The sequence below is a fragment of the Anastrepha ludens genome, chromosome 4 (genome assembly GCF_028408465.1).
Source record: "Anastrepha ludens isolate Willacy chromosome 4, idAnaLude1.1, whole genome shotgun sequence".
Lineage (NCBI taxonomy): Eukaryota > Metazoa > Arthropoda > Insecta > Diptera > Tephritidae > Anastrepha > Anastrepha ludens.
Window position 1 is genome coordinate 293,616 of NC_071500.1, and position 11,059 is coordinate 304,674.

Below are 11,059 nucleotides of genomic sequence, written 5' to 3' on the forward strand. Positions count from 1 at the left end.
TCACCATTTTCCACCAGATGCACCCAGGTGCACTCCCACCCGCTCCCGCCCACTTCTGACCACTCCACACACTTCCATGGCCACTTTTCATCATCTTCACCATTTTCCACCAGATGCACCCAGGTGCACTCCCACCCACTCCCACCCAGTTCTGACCACCCCACACACTTCCATGGCCACTTTTCATCATCTTCACCATTTTCCACCAGATTCACCCATGTACACTCCCATCCACTTCCATGCCCACTTTTCATCATCTTCACCATTTTCCACCAGATGCACCCAGGTGCACCCCCACCCACTCCCACCCACTTCTGACCACTCCACACACTTCCATGGCCACTTTTCATCATCTTCACCATTTTCCACCATGCACCCAGGTGCACTCCCACCCACGCCCACCCAATTCTGACCACTCCACACACTTCCATGGCCACTTTTCATCATCTTCACCATTTTCCACCATTTTCCACCAGACGCACCCAGGTGCACTCCCACCCACTCCCACCCATTTCCATGCCCACTTTTCATCATCTTCACCATTTTCCACCAGATGCACCCAGGTGCCCTCACACCCACTCCCACCCACTTCTGACCACTCCACACACTTCCATGGCCACTTTTCATCATCTTCACCATTTTCCACCATTTTCCACCAGATGCACCCATGTGCACTCCCACCCACTTCTGACCACTCCACACACTTCCATGGCCACTTTTCATCATCTTCACCATTTTCCACCATTTTCCACCAGATGCACTCAGGTGCACTCCCACCCACTTCTGACCACTCCACACACTTCCATGGCCACTTTTCATCATCTTCACCATTTTCCACCAGGTGCACCCAGGTGCACTCCCCCCCACTTCTGACCACTTCCACCCACTTCCATGGCCACTTTTCTCCATCTTCACCATTTTCCACCAGATGCACCCATGTGCACTCCCACCCACTTCTGACCACTCCACACACTTCCATGGCCACTTTTCATCATCTTCACCATTTTCCACCATTTTCCACCAGATGCACCCATGTGCACTCCCACCCACTTCTGACCACTCCACACACTTCCATGGCCACTTTTCATCATCTTCACCATTTTCCACCAGATGCACCCATGTGCACTCCCACCCACTTCTGACCACTCCACCCACTTCCATGGGCACTTTTCATCATCTTCACCATTTTCCACCATTTTCCACCAGATGCACCCATGTGCACTCCCACCCACTTCTGACCACTCCACACACTTCCATGGCCACTTTTCATCATCTTCACCATTTTCCACCATTTTCCACCAGATGCACTCAGGTGCACTCCCACCCACTTCTGACCACTCCACACACTTCCATGGCCACTTTTCATCATCTTCACCATTTTCCACCAGGTGCACCCAGGTGCACTCCCCCCCACTTCTGACCACTTCCACCCACTTCCATGGCCACTTTTCTCCATCTTCACCATTTTCCACCAGATGCACCCATGTGCACTCCCACCCACTTCTGACCACTCCACACACTTCCATGGCCACTTTTCATCATCTTCACCATTTTCCACCATTTTCCACCAGATGCACTCAGGTGCACTCCCACCCACTTCTGACCACTCCACACACTTCCATGGCCACTTTTCATCATCTTCACCATTTTCCACCAGGTGCACCCAGGTGCACTCCCCCCCACTTCTGACCACTTCCACCCACTTCCATGGCCACTTTTCTCCATCTTCACCATTTTCCACCAGATGCACCCATGTGCACTCCCACCCACTTCTGACCACTCCACACGCTTCCATGGCCACTTTTCATCATCTTCACCCTTTTCCACCAGATGCACCCATGTGCACTCCCACCCACTTCTGACCACTCCACACACTTCCATGGCCACTTTTCATCATCTTCACCATTTTCCACCAGATGCACCCACTTCTGACCACTCCACACACTTCCATGCCCACTTTTCATCATCTTCACCGTTTTCCACCAGATGCCACCAGATGCACCCAGGTGCACTCCCACCCACTCCCACCCACTTCTGACCACTCCACACACTTCCATGGCCACTTTTCATCATCTTCACCATTTTCCACCATTTTCCACCAGATGCACCCAGGTGCACTCCCACCCACTTCTGACCACTCCACACACTTCCATGGCCACTTTTCATCATCTTCACCATTTTCCACCAGATGCACCCAGGTGCACTCCCACCCACTTCTGACCACTCCACACGCTTCCATGGCCACTTTTCATCATCTTCACCATTTTCCACCATTTTCCACCAGATGCACCCATGTGCACTCCCACCCACTTCTGACCACTCCACACACTTCCATGGCCACTTTTCATCATCTTCACCATTTTCCACCATTTTCCACCAGATGCACCCAGGTGCACTCCCACCCACTTCTGACCACTCCACACTTCCATGGCCACTTTTCATCATCTTCACCATTTTCCACCAGATGCACCCAGGTGCACTCCCACCCACTTCTGACCACTCCACACACTTCCATGGCCACTTTTCTCCATCTTCACCATTTTCCACCAGATGCACCCATGTGCACTCCCACCCACTTCTGACCACTCCACACACTTCCATGGCCACTTTTGATCATCTTCACCATTTTCCACCAGATCCACCCATGTGCACTCCCACCCACTTCTGACCACTCCACACACTTCCATGGCCACTTTTCATCATCTTCACCATTTTCCACCAGATGCACCCATGTGCACTCCCACCCACTTCTGACCACTCCACCCACTTCCATGGGCACTTTTCATCATCTTCACCATTTTCCACCATTTTCCACCAGATGCACCCATGTGCACTCCCACCCACTTCTGACCACTCCACACACTTCCATGGCCACTTTTCATCATCTTCACCATTTTCCACCATTTTCCACCAGATGCACTCAGGTGCACTCCCACCCACTTCTGACCACTCCACACACTTCCATGGCCACTTTTCATCATCTTCACCATTTTCCACCAGGTGCACCCAGGTGCACTCCCCCCCACTTCTGACCACTTCCACCCACTTCCATGGCCACTTTTCTCCATCTTCACCATTTTCCACCAGATGCACCCATGTGCACTCCCACCCACTTCTGACCACTCCACACGCTTCCATGGCCACTTTTCATCATCTTCACCATTTTCCACCATTTTCCACCAGATGCACCCATGTGCACTCCCACCCACTTCTGACCACTCCACACACTTCCATGGCCACTTTTCTCCATCTTCACCATTTTCCACCAGATGCACCCATGTGCACTCCCACCCACTTCTGACCACTCCACACACTTCCATGGCCACTTTTCATCATCTTCACCATTTTCCACCATTTTCCACTAGATGCACTCAGGTGCACTCCCACCCACTTCTGACCACTCCACACACTTCCATGGCCACTTTTCATCATCTTCACCATTTTCCACCAGATGCACCCACTTCTGACCACTCCACACACTTCCATGCCCACTTTTCATCATCTTCACCGTTTTCCACCAGATGCCACCAGATGCACCCAGGTGCACTCACACCCACTCCCACCCACTTCTGACCACTCCACACACTTCCATGGCCACTTTTCATCATCTTCACCATTTTCCACCATTTTCCACCAGATGCACCCAGGTGCACTCCCACCCACTTCTGACCACTCCACACACTTCCATGGCCACTTTTCATCATCTTCACCATTTTCCACCAGATGCACCCAGGTGCACTCCCACCCACTTCTGACCACTCCACACGCTTCCATGGCCACTTTTCATCATCTTCACCATTTTCCACCATTTTCCACCAGATGCACCCATGTGCACTCCCACCCACTTCTGACCACTCCACACACTTCCATGGCCACTTTTCATCATCTTCACCATTTTGCACCATTTTCCACCAGATGCACCCAGGTGCACTCCCACCCACTTCTGACCACTCCACACTTCCATGGCCACTTTTCATCATCTTCACCATTTTCCACCAGATGCACCCAGGTGCACTCCCACCCACTTCTGACCACTCCACACACTTCCATGGCCACTTTTCTCCATCTTCACCATTTTCCACCAGATGCACCCATGTGCACTCCCACCCACTTCTGACCACTCCACACACTTCCATGGCCACTTTTGATCATCTTCACCATTTTCCACCAGATCCACCCATGTGCACTCCCACCCACTTCTGACCACTCCACACACTTCCATGGCCACTTTTCATCATCTTCACCATTTTCCACCAGATGCACCCATGTGCACTCCCACCCACTTCTGACCACTCCACACGCTTCCATGGCCACTTTTCATCATCTTCACCATTTTCCACCATTTTCCACCAGATGCACCCATGTGCACTCCCACCCACTTCTGACCACTCCACACACTTCCATGGCCACTTTTCATCATCTTCACCATTTTCCACCATTTTCCACCAGATGCACTCAGGTGCACTCCCACCCACTTCTGACCACTCCACACACTTCCATGGCCACTTTTCATCATCTTCACCATTTTCCACCAGATGCACCCAGGTGCACTCCCACCCACTTCTGACCACTCCACACACTTCCATGGATACTTTTCATCATCTTCACCATTTTCCACCAGGTGCACCCAGGTGCACTCCCCCCCACTTCTGACCACTTCCACCCACTTCCATGGCCACTTTTCTCCATCTTCACCATTTTCCACCAGATGCACCCATGTGCACTCCCACCCACTTCTGACCACTCCACACGCTTCCATGGCCACTTTTCATCATCTTCACCATTTTCCACCATTTTCCACCAAATGCACCCATGTGCACTCCCACCCACTTCTGACCACTCCACACACTTCCATGGCCACTTTTCTCCATCTTCACCATTTTCCACCAGATGCACCCATGTGCACTCCCACCCACTTCTGACCACTCCACACACTTCCATGGCCACTTTTCATCATCTTCACCATTTTCCACCAGATGCACTCAGGTGCACTCCCACCCACTTCTGACCACTCCACACACTTCCATGGCCACTTTTCATCATCTTCACCATTTTCCACCATTTTCCACTAGATGCACTCAGGTGCACTCCCACCCACTTCTGACCACTCCACACACTTCCATGGCCACTTTTCATCATCTTCACCATTTTCCACCAGATGCACCCAGGTGCACTCCCACCCACTTCTGACCACTCCACACACTTCCATGGCCACTTTTCATCATCTTCACCATTTTCCACCAGATGCACCCAGGTGCACTCCCACCCACTTCTGACCACTCCACACACTTCCATGGCCACTTTTCATCATCTTCACCATTTTCCACCAGATGCACCCATGTGCACTCCCACCCACTTCTGACCACTCCACACACTTCCATGGCCACTTTTCATCATCTTCACCATTTTCCACCAGATGCACCCAGGTGCTCTCCCACCCACTTCTGACCACTCCACACACTTCCATGGCCACTTTTCATCATCTTCACCATTTTCCACCATTTTCCACCAGATGCACTCAGGTGCACTCCCACCCACTTCTGACCACTCCACACACTTCCATGGCCACTTTTCATCATCTTCACCATTTTCCACCAGATGCACCCAGGTGCACTCCCACCCACTTCTGACCACTCCACACACTTCCATGGCCACTTTTCATCATCTTCACCATTTTCCACCATTTTCCACCAGATGCACCCAGGTGCACTCCCACCCACTTCTGACCACTCCACACACTTCCATGGCCACTTTTCTCCATCTTCACCATTTTCCACCAGATGCACCCATGTGCACTCCCACCCACTTCTGACCACTCCACACACTTCCATGACCACTTTTCATCATCTTCACCATTTTCCACCATTTTCCACCAGATGCACTCAGGTGCACTCCCACCCACTTCTGAGCACTCCACACACTTCCATGGCCACTTTTCATCATCTTCACCATTTTCCACCATTTTGCACCAGATGCACCCAGGTGCACTCCCACCCACTTCTGACCACTCCACACACTTCCATGGCCAGTTTTCTCCATCTTCACCATTTTCCACCAGATGCACCCATGTGCACTCCCACCCACTTCTGACCACTCCACACACTTCCAGGGCCACTTTTCATCATCTTCACCATTTTCCACCATTTTCCGCCAGATGCACTCAGGTGCACTCCCACCCACTTCTGACCACTCCACACACTTCCATGGCCACTTTTCATCATCTTCACCATTTTCCACCAGATGCACCCAGGTGCACTCCCACCCACTTCTGACCACTCCACACACTTCCATGGCCACTTTTCATCATCTTCACCATTTTCCACCATTTTCCACCAGGTGCACCCAGGTGCACTCCCCCCCACTTCTGACCACTTTCACCCACTTCCATGGCCACTTTTCTCCATCTTCACCATTTTCCACCAGATGCACCCATGTGCACTCCCACCCACTTCTGACCACTCCACACACTTCCATGGCCACTTTTCATCATCTTCACCTTTTTCCACCATTTTCCACCAGATGCACCCATGTGCACTCCCACCCACTTCTGACCACTCCACACACTTCCATGGCCACTTTTCATCATCTTCACCATTTTCCACCAGATGCACCCAGGTGCACTCCCACCCACTTCTGACCACTCCACACACTTCCATGGCCACTTTTCATCATCTTCACCATTTTCCACCAGATGCACCCAGGTGCACTCCCACCCACTTCTGACCACTCCACACACTTCCATGGCCACTTTTCATCATCTTCACCATTTTCCACCAGATGCACCCAGGTGCACTCCCACCCACTTCTGAGCACTCCACACACTTCCATGGCCACTTTTCTCCATCTTCACCATTTTCCACCAGATGCACCCATGTGCACTCCCACCCACTTCCACCCACTTCTGACCACTCCACACACTTCCATGGCCACTTTTCATCATCTTCACCATTTTCCACCAGATGCACTCAGGTGCACTCCCACCCACTTCTGACCACTCCACACACTTCCATGGCCACTTTTCATCATCTTCACCATTTTCCACCAGATGCACCCAGGTGCACTCCCACCCACTCCTGACCACTCCACACACTTCCATGGCCACTTTTCTCCATCTTCACCATTTTCCACCAGATGCACCCATGTGCACTCCCACCCACTTCTGACCACTCCACACACTTCCATGGCCACTTTTCATCATCTTCACCATTTTCCACCAGATGCACTCAGGTGCACTCCCACCCACTTCTGACCACTCCACACACTTCCATGGCCACTTTTCATCATCTTCACCATTTGCCACCATTTTCCACCAGATGCACCCATGTGCACTCCCACCCACTTCTGACCACTCCACACACTTCCATGGCCACTTTTCATCATCTTCACCATTTTCCACCATTTTCCACCAGATGCACCCATGTGCACTCCCACCCACTTCTGACCACTCCACACACTTCCATGGCCACTTTTCTCCATCTTCACCATTTTCCACCAGATGCACCCATGTGCACTCCCACCCACTTCTGACCACTCCACACACTTCCATGGCCACTTTTCATCATCTTCACCATTTTCCACTAGATGCACTCAGGTGCACTCCCACCCACTTCTGACCACTCCACACACTTCCATGGCCACTGTTCATCATCTTCACCATTTTCCACCAGATGCACCCATGTGCACTCCCACCCACTTCTGACCACTCCACACACTTCCATGCCCACTTTTCATCATCTTCACCATTTTCCACCAGATGCCACCAGATGCACCCAGGTGCACTCCAACCCACTCCCACCCACTTCTGACCACTCCACACACTTCCATGGCCACTTTTCATCATCTTCACCATTTTCCACCAGATGCACCCAGGTGCACTCCCACCCACTTCTGACCACTCCACACACTTCCATGGCCACTTTTCATCATCTTCACCATTTTCCACCAGATGCACCCATGTGCACTCCCACCCACTTCTGACCACTCCACACACTTCCATGGCCACTTTTCATCATCTTCACCATTTTCCACCAGATGCACCCAGGTGCACTCCCACCCACTTCTGACCACTCCACACACTTCCATGGCCACTTTTCATCATCTTCACCATGTTCCACCATTTTCCACCAGATGCACTCAGGTGCACTCCCACCCACTTCTGACCACTCCACACACTTCCATGGCCACTTTTCATCATCTTCACCATTTTCCACCAGATGCACCCAGGTGCACTCCCACCCACTTCTGACCACTCCACACACTTCCATGGCCACTTTTCATCATCTTCACCATTTTCCACCATTTTCCACCAGGTGCACCCAGGTGCACTCCCACCCACTTCTGACCACTTCCACCCACTTCCATGGCCACTTTTCTCCATCTTCACCATTTTCCACCAGATGCACCCATGTGCACTCCCACCCACTTCTGACCACTCCACACACTTCCATGGCCACTTTTCATCATCTTCACCATTTTCCACCATTTTCCACCAGATGCACCCATGTGCACTCCCACCCACTGCTGACCACTCCACACACTTCCATGGCCACTTTTCTCCATCTTCACCATTTTCCACCAGATGCACCCATGTGCACTCCCACCCACTTCTGACCACTCCACACACTTCCATGGCCACTTTTCATCATCTTCACCATTTTCCACCATTTTCCACCAGATGCACTCAGGTGCACTCCCACCCACTCCCATGCCCACTTTTCATCATCTTCACCATTTTCCACCAGATGCACCCATGTGCACTCCCACCCACTTCTGACCACTCCACCCACTTCCATGGCCACTTTTCATCATCTTCACCATTTTCCACCAGATGCACCCATGTGCACTCCCACCCACTTCCATGTCCACTTTTTATCATCTTCACCATTTTCCACCAGATGCACCCATGTGCACTCCCACCCACTTCCATGTCCACTTGTTATCATCTTCACCATTTTCCACCAGGTGCACCCATGTCCACTCCCACCCACTTCCACCCACTTCCATGCCCACTTTTCTCAATTTTCACCATCTTCCACCAGATGCACCCATGTGCACTCCCACCCACTTCTGACCACTCCCACCCACTTCTGACCACTCCACACACTCCCATGGCCACTTTTCATCATCTTCACCATTTTCCACCAGATGCACCCAGGTGCACTCCCACCCACTTCTGACCACCCACTTCTGACCACTCCACACACTTTCATGGCCACTTTTCATCATCTTCACCATTTTCCACCAGATGCACCCAGGTGCACTCCCACCCACTTCTGACCACTTCACCCACTTCCATGGCCACTTTTCACCATTTTCCACCATTTTCCACCAGATGCACCCATGTCCACTCCCACCCACTCCCATGCCCACTTTTCATCATCTTCACCATTTTCCACCAGATGCACTCAGGTGCACTCCCACCCACTTCTGACCACTCCACACACTTCCATGGCCACTTTTCATCATCTTCACCATTTTCCACCAGGTGCACCCATGTCCACTCCCACCCACTTCCACCCACTCCCATGCCCACTTTTCTCAATTTTCACCATCTTCCACCAGGTGCACCCATGTCCACTCCCACCCACTTCTGACCACTCCACACACTCCCATGGCCACTTTTCATCATCTTCACCATTTTCCACCAGATGCACCCATGTGCACTCCCACCCACTTCTGACCACTCCACACGCTTCCATGGCCACTTTTCATCATCTTCACCATTTTCCACCAATTTCCACCAGATGCACCCATGTGCACTCCCACCCACTTCTGACCACTCCACACACTTCCATGGCCACTTTTCATCATCTTCACCATTTTCCACCATTTTCCACCAGATGCACTCAGGTGCACTCCCACCCACTTCTGACCACTCCACACACTTCCATGGCCACTTTTCATCATCTTCACCATTTTCCACCAGATGCACCCAGGTGCACTCCCACCCACTCCCACCCACTTCTGACCACTCCACACACTTCCATGGCCACTTTTCATCATCTTCACCATTTTCCACCAGGTGCACCCAGGTGCACTCCCACCCACTTCTGACCACTTCCACCCACTTCCATGGCCACTTTTCTCCATCTTCACCATTTTCCACCAGATGCACCCAGGTGCACCCCCACCCACTTCTGACCACTCCACACACTTCCATGGCCACTTTTCATCATCTTCACCATTTTCCACCAGATGCACCCAGATGCACTCCCACCCACTTCTGACCACTCCACACACTTCCATGGCCACTTTTCATCATCTTCACCATTTTCCACCAGATGCACCCAGGTGCACTCCCACCCACTCCCACCCACTTCTGACCACTCCACACACTTCCATGGCCACTTTTCATCATCTTCACCATTTTCCACCAGGTGCACCCAGGTGCACTCCCCCCCACTTCTGACCACTTCCACCCACTTCCATGGCCACTTTTCTCCATCTTCACCATTTTCCACCAGATGCACCCATGTGCACTCCCACCCACTTCTGACCACTTCCACCCACTTCCATGGCCACTTTTCTCCATCTTCACCATTTTCCACCAGATGCACCCAGGTGCACCCCCACCCACTTCTGACCACTCCACACACTTCCATGGCCACTTTTCATCATCTTCACCATTTTCCACCAGATGCACTCAGGTGCACTCCCACCCACTTCTGACCACTCCACACACTTCCATGGCCACTTTTCATCATCTTCACCATTTTCCACCAGATGCACCCAGGTGCACTCCCACCCACTCCCACCCACTTCTGACCACTCCACACACTTCCATGGCCACTTTTCATCATCTTCACCATTTTCCACCAGGTGCACCCAGGTGCACTCCCCCCCACTTCTGACCACTTCCACCCACTTCCATGGCCACTTTTCTCCATCTTCACCATTTTCCACCAGATGCACCCATGTGCACTCCCACCCACTTCTGACCACTCCACACACTTCCATGGCCACTTTTCATCATCTTCACCATTTTCCACCATTTTCCACCAGATGCACTCAGGTGCACTCCCACCCACTTCTGACCACTCCACACGCTTCCATGGCCACT